The following is a 12,839-nucleotide window of genomic DNA, read 5'->3' as shown; positions in this document are numbered from 1 at the left end:
TTGTCCCTGACTGGCTTGTAGTTAACAGTTATTTCAAAGGCTAAATATGCATTTGTGGTAGTTTGGGGTACAGAGGTTTTTAGCGCAGAAGTCCTGCGCTCTATTGATGTTCATGCTGCAAGGTTTGCATTTCAGGAAGTTGGAAAACTTTTATATTCTAAAGCACTGGTGCAAATCGTTTAAAAATGAATGTCTAAAGTGAAGTCTTTAAACCCACATTTTTGTGGGTTAAAATCCTCTGGTGTTCCACAGGGTCTTGGCTGCCTGGATGGCAGTGGAGATCAGTACCTATATATCTTTGAGGATCTGCTATTGCTTTGTAGAGACCATGTTTTTCAAGAGCGAGGGAATGCTGGGGATGCTCAGCATATTTGACATCGAGCCATTTTAAAAGGATCTCGTGGTTTTTTGGCATACCTTTGGAAGTCATGTGGCCCAAGCCTAGTTTGGGAGATGAAGTTGTGATAGCCCTGTCTCTTGTATTAAATCAGTTATTTTGGAGTTGTCAGCCCTGGCAGATGGGGTCAAACGAGACCTGACAAATTAGTCCGAAGTCATAGACACAGTCATCGTTTGTCCAAAGCAGAAGGTGATTAGGTGGGTAAAATCAGTAGTCCACTACCCAAACTGGTCAAGTGAGAAGACCTCACGTCTTATTGCGTGCTCTTCTTAATGTCCTGCTCTTACTTTGCATCTCGTCTCCCAAAGCAGGACACCTTTCACATTTTCATCCTGGTTGTTGCACTTGAAATTATATCAAAAAGCTATTTTCAGCAGTGGTGGATAAAATTAAGATGTTTGTAAACAACTGTGTGACTGTACAACTTTCTCAGCAGAGTAATTAGAAACACAGCTTGATACCAGCTCTATTATTTCTAATACAGATTTTATTCAACAACTCACTCTAGATGTAAGTTCTGGGTTTTTTTTTTTCGACAAAGGCTTTTATTTTGTGATGGTATTGGGCTAAGAAAGGACTGCTTCTGTGTCACTCTGAAGTTCTTCGGGTTTTTGACCTTCAGCTGCAGCCAGTATTTACTGTTTCTTTACAAGATCATATTTTAAGTAATGTTGAATGCACCTGTGGCAATTGAATACTTTTATTTAATTTTTGACTGTATTACTGTAGTGCCTGAATGGAGATTGAGGAGAAAAAGGTTAAGAAAAATTGTGGCCAAGCTAAAATTTATAAAGCAAGCTCTTAGCCCAGAGTGTTTTTCAAGTTATTTTCAAATGGTAATTTGCTTTATCCAAACCAAACTCATACAGTGTAAGTAAGTGATTATTTGCATGACTGACAATCATTTCAGTGCCTGCAGTCTTTTTTAAAATGCATAATTTTGCTAGATGTTGGGAAAATATTTAAAAATTCTGAAGGCAAAATAACCAGAATGAGTTTTTTTTTTCTTTGACCTCTTTTATTTTGCGTGTGAACATCTCAGGGTGTGTTTGTGTCTGAAACATAATCTTCATTTGGATTTGGGAGAGAGGTGATCTAAGCAATCATCCTCGTGCATGTGATCTTGATCTTTTAAAGATTATTTTAGATTTATATTGCAATTTTAGGGCAAAATAAAATATATCTGACTCTTGATCAAAGCCAGTATCATAAAGGAGCACGTCACAAGAGTTAATCCTGGAACGTATCTACCTTTTAATGGGATTACTGTAGGTGATGGGTACACAAATTAGTGCAAGCAGCATAGTAAATGATCACTTAAGAGTGAAAGTATAATGATGATCTAGGAAATAGTTGTGAATACTGTTAGAGGTACCATTATACATGTGTGTAATGTATATTTAAATATTTCAGATGGGCATCTAATCACTGCTTTTCTACTTCTGAGAGGAAGTTATCGATGCTTTTCTTATAAAAATTCTTCTTTTTAATAAATATTTGTCATAAGGGCATATGTTGGTGTTCCCAGAGCAAACAACCAGGGTGTGGTCCTTATCTGACAATGGGAAGAGATGAAAGGATTTGAGGATTTAGCAGAATAAGAAATTTACTGACCTAATCCTCCTGTTTTCTGGTTCTGACAAGGACTAGCTTCCATATTGCCGCAGCTACTCCTTATGTACTCATCCTCTGTCATTGCTGACTTGGAATTCTCCTCTTTATACATTCCGATGGAATATATTATGTAGACATACATATTGGGGTACCTCTAAGCTTGGAGACAAATAAAACTCCAAGCTAAGGCTGTCACTTCATAGTGCGTGGGTGTTGCAAGGGATGTAGACCAGTAGCTGATCTTATGTGCCATACGTGCTATATATCGGCCTGTTTTTTTACAACACGGTGAATTAAATACATTGTAATTCACACTTCCATTGTCATTGGCTAAATTTCAATTTATTTTCTATTGTAAATAACATCCTAAATGGTTTTTTTTCCCTGTGCAATCAATAGAGTCTATTTTGATATAATCTGTTTTCATTTTTGCACTGGAAAACTATGGTCCGGGAAGAAAATCGCCTTTCCGCTGATGCTGTCTTTGATACTTCCATCAACGTATGTCAGCAGACCCCGCTGGAACGCCTCTGGAAAGTCTCGTAGATATTTTGTATGAATTCTCTCGGCCTGTCTGCATCCATGCTGTCTGCGGCAGTTGGCAAAGCGGGGTCAGAGTGGGTACTCCTTGGAATTCACTTCAATGAATATTATAATATGGATTTTGGTTATTATTACTATTCCTCTGTCTGTAGTATATCTTTATTATTATCACGATGTGGGAGGAAAAAAGATGATGTTTTTATAAGCAAGAATGAAGTACCATTCTAAGAGCTCAAAATGCACATTGGACTAAGGTGGAATAATATAGAAGAAACATGAGAGGGCGAGGATTACAACAGAAAGTAAAACCAGCTTCTTTTAAGCGGAACTTGGTAGTTAGTAACTTGTACTATCTTCCTTACAGATTTTGAAGTAGAATTAAAGATTTTAGACTGTTGTTTCTTCATTTGCTTTTGTAATTTAGTACAGTTAACAGGACACTTCAACCATTTGATTTTATATTTTTTTTAATTATAGCGTAAGAGAGGCAGAATTTGCCATTTTAGAGAGTACTTTAGGGCCAGTCAAGGGAGTTCCTGACTAAAGCAGAAGTTTTTAAACGACAACAGCAGTATCTCTTGTACAGAAACATGACGTGTGGAGGAGCCTGTTTTGGGGAAATAATAAAAAAAAATTGCATCAGTTGGACCTGGCTTGCAGGGCTGAATTTCAGACCTCTGTTTAGATAACTAAGAGGTTCCCCTTTCCTCTGTAAGCCTAACACTATGGAATAGCTTTGCTGTGCTGGAAAAGTACTGATGTCAACAAGCAGGGAGAGACTTGAATCCACAAGAGCCCAAAGCTATAGATGGGCACTGGGGACGTGTCCGCTGCACGGAGCCGTGCTCTGCAGCGGTACCCAACTGAACTGTCTTCATATGGGAAGCGGTGTACCTTAGAAGAGCAGTTTTTTGCTCATTAACCTTCCAGTGAAATAGCATATATTAGCTTAGGTGGAGTACTATGCTAATGATAGTGATTCTGGTACGGAGGGTAGCTACCGCCTTTGGTGGTGGCTCAGGCATCTCCGCAGTGTGCCGTGCGCTCCCTGGTAGACATTGCCTCCCTGCCACCACGGTTTATGGGTAGTTAGCATAATTAGAAAAAGCCAATAGACTTCTCCTACCTTGGGGCTCGCTGCTGAAGAACCGGGTGATGGAAATTACTCCTCTGAATCTCTTCTCCTCACCTGCCGCAAGGAGGTTTTGAGGGTTGGTGTTGGCACGCTAAGAGTTACGCAAGAAGGACCAGGGATGCTCTCAAGATCTGGGACACGGCACCTATTGGGAGGAAAGTGCAATAGTGGATTAAAAGGGCTATAAAATGGAGTTCTTCAGTTCTGGAGCCTTTGGCAGTGGGTCGGTTACCTTCTGCATCTCTGGGATAAGTGCTAAGTGCAGATAGCCGCACCTCCAGCGAGGGGTTGGGTGGTTGAATGAAGGGTGCCTCAAGCATCCATGGTCACTGGTGCTTTCTTACATGGTGCTTCCTCTACGCGTGCATCGTGTGCCGCTGGGGAGGTTGCGGGGGATGATGCAGGAGTTTCCGTTCTCTCTCTGGATCGAGGAGGAGTAGCTGTTGCCCCAGCCTGGTCTTTGAGGCAGACTATGCCTGTTTTATCCCCCCAAAGATCCCCAGAGCTCTCCAGCAGCAGCAGACTGAGAGTGCCCTCCTACAGGAGACCCCGGATGAGCAGTCTGCTGGGATGTATTTGTTTTGCAAAACTTTCTAAAAAGTAATTTCTTTTTATCTATTCAGGGACAAAAATAGTTTTACTGACTCTCTTTTATCTGTCGTATAGGTATTCCACTAAACGCTATCATAATAACCATTTAGTCTCACAATAGCTCACAAGGATACTTAAGCAGAATTCTCAGTGCAACCTAGTTTTTTATTATGTTGGGTACTGCTCATGTTGCATACAACACATTCCCATAAAACTTGCATTTTGTATTTACAGAGAAATTTCTCTGGAGAGTTAAGGTCTTGTAAAACATTCTTGTTCTACAGCATGAACGAATTATTATACTCTGGGGCATTAAAAGTGAAGTGTACTGAAGAAAAGAATTTTTTCATTAAAATGCAGTTTATATTGATAAAACAGATTACTAGCATTTGATGAAATGTGAAACTTGGATCTACCCATATCGCTAAATCGCCAGTAGGTTTATTTTGGCAAGAAGAATAGTATGTAATGTATATCAGGACCAATCATTATACAGTACCTGTTAGTTTTGTATTAGATTAAATTGTCTTTCACTAAAGTACTTGGGGGGAAAAAAAAAAACCACCCTGCTATATCTGTATCTTGAAGTAGCAGAATGTGGTAACCAAGAATATTAGAAAATAAAAGCTGTCGTGTTATCAGTTTTGGCACAGTCATTTATCAATCAGTATTTTAAACATTGACAAGTGGTAATTTAATAGGGAATGACCCTGTTGGCAGGAAGTTCTAATGACAGATGATGCAAACTCATTTATCACTATGGGGCTGTGCTGGCTTCTTACCTTTCTCAGTATCACAGCTCATATTTTCCAAGTCTGGGATGTGAGAAGCCACAAAGGGCAAAACCTGTGGCACCGAGCCTATAACCACTCCCATCTAATCTGATTAACCCCTTAGCTGCAAATTTCTCCGCAGTATAGCTGGTAAGATCTGAAAGTTCTCCTGTTGATTTAAATACCATTTGATTTTTAAGTTGGATTTGCTGTAATACTTGTAAGCACTTCCCTGTAGTCAGTTTTTTAGAACCGTTCATGTTGTGTCACTTTGAATACAAATTTGAGCCACGCTGGTACTTGGCTTTCAAAAACAAACCGCATTCTAATAATTAATAGCACATTTCATTAGCAGGCATTAAAAATATTATATGCAGTGCCCTATACAATGGGCACCTATTATTATTATTATCATTACTACTCGAGAAGGAAATTGATTCATTCAGAGGTTTAATTGATTCGTGCATATTCATGGGGGAAGTCAGGGGTAGAGTCACGACTGGACTGGATTATTATGCACTTCCATGCATAATAATTTCTCCGTCACTTGTAAAGAGAATAGGCTACCTTGCTGTAAGAAGCGTCGGCATTTGAAGTTGAGGGATGTCATGGGAGAGGAGATGAAAATGACACCTTCATCAGCCACTGGTGTGGATGGGGGGTTTAATTCTTCTGGGATTAGTCTATCTGTAATACAGTGATTCAACTGTACTTACTCAGAATAAAAACAATAATATATTTTTACTTTAATTTCTACAATAGCAATAGCTTTCATTGATTTGATATTATGTTACCTTTTTTAAAGCATAATGAACGCAAGCCCTGCTTTGGGCTTTCTCCACCTTCCTACCTCAGTTCCCCATCTGTTCTTTCTCTTTTCCTTTCACAACAGAGTCTTTCTTAAGGTTGGGATCAGGTTAAATATCATCCCCGTGCAGGATGATTCAGACATGAAATACTTTCAGACTTTGCATCGAATCGTTGTAATAAAAATCAGTGAAGTTTAAATTTAATTGCTTAAAATTGTCATGGCAGAATTAAAGCTGGGTTGGTTTTTTCTCCGGGTTTTTTTCCCCTCTATTCAAAGTAGAAAAAGACTATTGATTAATGGTAGGGTCCTACAAAGTGCTAAATACCCTCATTTTCACCGCAGTCATTGCGAGCTGAGGGCGCTTGGCACTCGGCGTGACTCTAATGTTAACAGGGGTGGAAAGAGGTGGCGCACAAAAAATAAACGCTGGGTATCGAGTGATGTGGCTGTGTCCAATTCCGTCCCAATCCCTATGAAGGTACAGACTTAAATCCTTCACATGTGTGAAAGATGGTTTTTATAGACAAGGCTGTCCCTGCTGAATTTTGCATTTCAAAATAACTGCCCTTCAATGTTTGAACAATTCCATATTTTTTATTATGAAATTCATGAATATTACATAGAAGTGGAGGTAGATTTTTTTTGTTTTTCTTTAAAGTGATTTCATGCTTACAGAATTGTAACAGAGAGAGAAGCAGTCGTGTTGGGCATATTATTTCTTAGTTGCTACATGAGGCAGTGACAGAACCTTACTGCTTAAATATTCCGGGCATTTGTGGTTGTCGTATAATGGGGGGGGGGGAAAAAGTACGTAGTGTGCTAAGAATTGCTGAAAATATAAGGAATAGGGAGGGATATCAGAGTTTTTAGAGATTCTTCACTGAGAGTACATAATGTTTCCAGAAATCATTTTTAGGAGAATGAAGGAGTCTCTGTTCCTGGTCATGGGGGAATGGCAATACCTTTAGAAAAAGCCATGCTTCATCTTCAACACAGTATTAGTTTGTGGGGAGAGGGAGGGAATGTGGACTTAGACCAAAAACCCAAATTCAAAAAACCCCCAGGACCCTTTTAAAGACTGGTGGAATAACAGATAGCCTTGCAATTTGTTATTAAATGTGAAACTAAAACTTTAAGTGGGTTGAATCTGCTTTGAGCACTGTGGTGTGCTGGATTGCAGACAACCAACTGAAGTTAGTCAGAGGTACCGTTAGATGGAAATGTCAGTGGAGAAGATGCTATGAAGTTCTATAGGAATTTCAGAGAATAAAGAATAAGAGAACAAAATTACACGATGGAATACATAAAATCGCAGTTTTAAGTTTGAAGAGGAAACTTGAAACGTAGCTCTCCAGTCCTAAGGAGATGACCTTTATGTAATGTATAAGAACAAGTTAATACAGATGTTTTATTTATACTTAACCAAATGCGATGAAGTTAAATGATTTTTAATTTTGCCAAATCACAGCTAATTTCTTTGTTGTGCAGGGAGTATATTAATCTGTTTAGGTTTTTTCTTTTTTTTCTTTTGCGTTTGCAACTAGGAATATTTAATATTTAATATTTTGGACATTTCCCCCTGCTCAGTTGTGACTCCCAAATGAAATAATCCTTCTCTTCTTCCTTTAAATAATTCAAATTGCATACATTTAAAAATATGAGAATCCCAACGTAAACGTACCAGAAGTGCTTTTAAGGTGGGAGGCTGTTCAGCTTTACTATTGAAAAGATGCGTGTCTAAATAGTAATGAGGGTTCATCAGAGTTTTGGGCCTATGAGCTCCAAGTGGTAGGGATGCTAGTTGTAGAGCTAGGGGAGATCCAAGTCCAGTAACGCTTCCCAGCTTCTTTTCCTCAAGTATGTATGAGAAAAGATCTTTGCATTCTATTGCCTGTTTAAGTGATGGGGCATTTTGTGTGTTGAGAAATCTGTATTTGCTGCTGCAGAGAAGTTTTAGGTATAGTGTAACAAGATATTCCTATGTTCACTCTGTTTTTCAGGCAATGTTATAGGCACTAACAATAGCCAGGGAGAATGAATCAGGTATTAAATTGTATCAGCCAACCTATGATTAATTTTAGAGTGGATTCCTCATAAAACAGTGCCAGTTTCCTATAAGATGACTCCTAAGTAGTACTCAGGTCAGGCTTGCAGAAAACTAAGGACTTTATCCATCTTTGGCCTACCTTATGTATTTCCTGTCCCACGTACAATCTTGGGACTCATCAGCAGACCACGTTGCCTCTACTTTCGTTAATGCCCAACTAGCTGTGGGATTAATGGTGTGTAATGTCTCGCCATCATGCCAGAGCCTTCATCTTTCCACTCGTCCTCCCTTGTCAGCTCTTTTCGTCTAGAAACCACGGGTGTCTTAGTGCTGGTTCTGCACCAGTTGGAGAGATTCTGATTTAATTTCTCCAGGATGGATTTGATTTTAGGTGTGTTCCCCTTGCTCTGCCAGAATACTCTTTGATGGGGTTATGTGTCTTCATTTCCATGACTTTGCCTCTCAAAAAAACCCCAAAACTATTCACAGCCATGATCTCCTTTAAACATGCCAAGCATTTTTACCTCCAGCTGATGGTTCTCATTATGTTAAGTAGAGAAGCAAGCAGATCTTCCTTCCCTTTGTCACTTGTGTATGCTAAATGGCGGAGAAGTCTATAAGACTATGCAGGTAAATACAGAAGGTAAACAACATGCAGATATGTAGACCACTTGCTGCTGGAGATGCACCAAGCAGCAGTTTAGCTGCATCATATCAAATAATAATAAAAAAAAAAGCTTCTGTCATTCTCATACACAACAGAAAAGATAATTTTTAAAGATACAGATTGGTGTGTCTATGTAAAGCGCTGAAAAATTGTATGTTGTTCTGGTCACCCATGTTCAAAACCAGATGAATTTAAACTGTGAAGCAGGTACAGTGAACTGCTGCTAGGGTGATTAGGAGAAGCTGTATTATGAGAGGAGATTAGAAGAGTATGGTTCACTTGTCCTAGCAAAATAAAGGTTGAGAAGGGGATATATGTTAATCTTTATAAATACAGTCAGAGGATAAATGCCATGAAAGAGGAGGAATTATTTAAGTTTCAGGATAATCCTTACAACATCCACTAGGTATGAATTGGTCATTATTAAATGATTTAGACTGGAAATTTAAAAAAAAAAAGGGTGTGTAGGGTGTTTGTTTTGTTTTTTTCTTCTTTTTTTTCCCCCCGAGAGGCATTTAGTTTTGAAATGATTGTTGAAACATTATTGAAATTTAAGAGGAATTCAATAATTTCATAATTAGTTGGTTAAACAATATAGGAGTGGTGTCAGGCAGTTGCAGATGTTTGCTATGATGTCCCCGAAATGAAGATGAAAAGGGATGGACTGTGTGATCATCACATACTGACCTCAGTCTTGAGACCTGAACCGGTCCATGGAGAAGATCATGTATTTCCAGCGTCTATAAAAGACACAATGGCAGACTTTGTATGTCTTGTATTTCATGAATCAGGTGTTTCATAAACGAGCAGTGTCCTGCAAGTTATGTCTTGCTCATATGTTCAACCCCTCACCATATTTGAGATCAAGAGAAATTTTCATTAGCCGAATTCATAGTGACCATGATGGAAAGAGGAAAAAAATGAGGGTAATGTTTTTGCTTCTATCTGTATACTGGGATCATCTGGGCACTTTAGTGCTTTTGAAGAAGGCCACATCATGGCCGGTGCGTTTGGTCCCTCCTCTCCCTTTGACACACTGGAGTTCTTGAGGCATCGGTCTTGGACTTTGTTGTTTTGTGAGCATCTCTCAGAAGCCAACTCATGCTGAAGTGATACCAAAGGTTGACAACTGCAGTCCTTGGGGAAAGCATTAGGTGAGACGTGCTTCAGCAAGAACCGTCTTCAGGCAAAATGTGTGAGTACTGTGGCTTTGTAAGCATCCTTCTCGATTTTGCCTCAGTTTCCTTTGCTCACTGAAGCATTTGGATAAAATTCTTCTGTTGAGCTCATTGGAGTCAGAATGAGTTTATTGTAACTTTCTTATTTTGATGAGTCTGGATGGCTCTTTCATATTCATCCTTGTGTAGAGTAGTTGAATACTGAAATTGCCTCGGTCTGTGCTAGAAGCGAATGGATCGCAGAAAGAAGAAATTTTTATGCAGTAATTCTTTCAGTGACTGAAATTTTATCTGTCCTTCATCAAACTTCATCACAGGTCTTTTGGTTTTGGAGTTCACTTATGTTACCTGCCATCTGATTTTGAATTACCGATCTTGAATTATGTGACTATATACAGAAAAGAGAGCATTTGACCCTTTTTGGGTGCCTAAACTGTCGTCTTTTTGTTGCCATTAAAAAGAGGGATTATCAGTTGGGATTCCTGGTAACCTAGTCACAAAAAAATTAAAAAATAATAAGCAATAATAAAAAATAATTTCAAAAAAGGCAATGTCAGGTAAAAAAAAAATGTTGCTTTTTTTTTCCCCCTGTAAATGCTTGTGTGATATCAATAAAGTTGCCCAGAATTTGAGATGAAAACGGTGCATCTTTGGTTCTGAAAGCGGCTGAGCTCTTTTCAGAGGTACTGGGTGCCGAACTTGCCGGCGCATCTATACATTAGCGACTTATTATTCTGGGAGCGTCACTTCATTTGGGCTAGCAATAAGTCCTGTTCAGTCATTGTGCTGCAGAGGAATGTTTCAAGCTGAAATGTGCATTGGAGTCTGTTTGTTTGCAGCAGATGATTTGCCTAAGCTTTGATGCGCAGTCACTTTCTGACATTTGTGTATTTCAGCAGTGAACAATGTAAACTCATTTTCTGAGCACTTTGATTACTTGCACATAGCAGTGCCCATGGCATGTGACAGAGAAGAGCACTCTATCCACTAATCAGATAGATATGCTTCAAGCGTATTTACACAAAATAATGAAAACAGCTGTTAGATACCTTTAAACTTGAGTGTGTTTTGTTATTAATCTACTAGCCCGTACACATGACACTATAATTCTTCGCTCACTCAAGTTGCCTTTAATGACACAGTAATAAAACGGAGAGGGATGAAAGTAATGGAATTGTAGAATGTAATGCCTCAATTGTTCTACAGTGTCTTCCTTTTTGCCAAAATAAACCACAATTAGGTCCATATGGTGTTTTGAAGTTTTCAAGCAATGACCCTAATAAAAAGTAATGAATTTCTGACAAAAGAAAGCATGGTGCTCTTTTAAGCAGATATCTTCGCTATTGATCTAGTTATGATTGCAGGCTGATATGCTAATAGAAGAAGAAAGGTTCAACGTGCCTGGTACAAGCACTTTCATTTGTGGTTTATTTTATTCTTATGAAATTCAGATTGAAAAGGTAGAAACATGTTGTAATCCATCAGTTATGACTCCCTTTTAAAAGACCTACTATAAAGAAAACAAATGGATTTTTTTTTTTTTTTTTTTTTTTTGAGAAAAATGGAGTTTGGAAAGCTTTTGTTAACTTGCAATTTCAAAAGCTCATGTTAACTAAGAAGATGCCTCACAGTGGTGAAGATATTTTGTTTGGATATATGAAATTTGACTTGCGCACTTTATTGCCTTCAGAGGTCCAAGGTCCGTTATTTACTTTTCACCTTTAAGCCTTTTTGTGGGGGAATTGGAGTTAACACTCCTCTTCATCTAGAAAATCGAACTATCCGCAGAGCAGTTGTTAGGTAGGTACAGATACTCAAACCCAATGACTAGGGAGGACCTGCAGCTCCTCCTCCTATAGACTACATAGCTATGGGGAACCATTAAACAAGGATGGTGTGTCAGTATTATTCCAGTGCAGTGATAACGATGCCTGAAGTATGGGTAATCTAGTCCTAATAGAGAGAGGAGAAGGCAGGTTCTGGAAACAAATGCCAGGGGAAGGAGAAAATAAATGGCTGATTTGATGAACCTTCACTGTTAGTGATTGTTGAATGAATGTTCATTCCACCTAAATGACTGAAATGAAATGCATCTGCTGGATAATGTGTGGTATTGGCATTATTTTACTGGGAGTAGTGTAGTTAATGTTGAGCAAGGCCTGTAGTCTTGCATCATGAAACTATTCAGAGCATCTCCTCAGGAAAATCTACCTTGTCTAGCTTTTTTCGCTGCTAGAAACTGTGTCTGAGTGGCTGCTTTGCTGGTAAATTAGGAGTCCGTTTATCCAATGGGCTGATTTCTCACTTCTCTGATTATTGAGCCGCCTTTCAGACTTCCGCTCTAGTCTCTACTGCTGCACCTTTTGGAAAATAACCTCATTTTGGCCTCAATAACCCTTACCATTTTTCATTTATGTTTGCTACCTTCTGCATTGGTAATTTCTCCGTCTCCTTACACATCACATGCTTGTATGTGGTTACGTCGTTCATCTTAATAGAAGAGAGTCTTGTTCATGGGTAAAACTTTGTCCTCAACTTTTATAAGCAAGGTAAATGAATTGCTAATTATTCCACCGCTTTTCTTCTTTCTGAAAATAGATACTTTTATCTAATTTCTCACCTTCTAGTACTAGACACCTCAATGAGATGTGAATGATTAATTTTTTTATTGCAGTCATGTTTAACAGCAGTCGATGCTTAGGAACTGAGGCTTACCTTCTGGAAGAGGGTGTGGGCTGCAGGAGCATCTAATCTCACCTCGGACTATCACATTTGGACTATTTCTGTTATTTTGAATTCTGTTAAGAGAAAGATAAAAGTGGAAATCCCTTCCTCACTTCCTGTAATTAAAATATGTTTGAGTTGATTTTTCTTGCCTCAGTTTTCAGTGTTAAAAGCTTTAAGAAATAGTCTTATGCTGTGAAATAGGGTGTCAAATTTTAGATTGGTTTCCAATTACATAAAGAATCCATCAAGCATAGGTAGCCTAAGATGTGAATATATGTTTAAAATATGCTAGTTTCTGTAGCCAACTGTAGATGATAAAGATTGGGCTTTTCACCCTAAACGAGCAGGTTCTC

At 38.7% G+C, this 12,839-nt stretch overlaps 1 protein-coding gene across 13 annotated transcripts in view; it reads left to right on the top strand.

Moving 5' to 3' along the window:
- Positions 1 to 12,839, top strand: part of QTMAN (queuosine-tRNA mannosyltransferase) — a 185,087-nt gene that overhangs the window by 97,135 nt on the left and 75,113 nt on the right. The window lies entirely within an intron of this gene.

Source organism: Balearica regulorum, chromosome 6, assembly GCF_011004875.1.
Source record: "Balearica regulorum gibbericeps isolate bBalReg1 chromosome 6, bBalReg1.pri, whole genome shotgun sequence".
Taxonomy (NCBI): domain Eukaryota; kingdom Metazoa; phylum Chordata; class Aves; order Gruiformes; family Gruidae; genus Balearica; species Balearica regulorum.
Note: the sequence above shows the minus strand (reverse complement) of the source record. Positions and strands in the feature narration are given on the sequence as shown.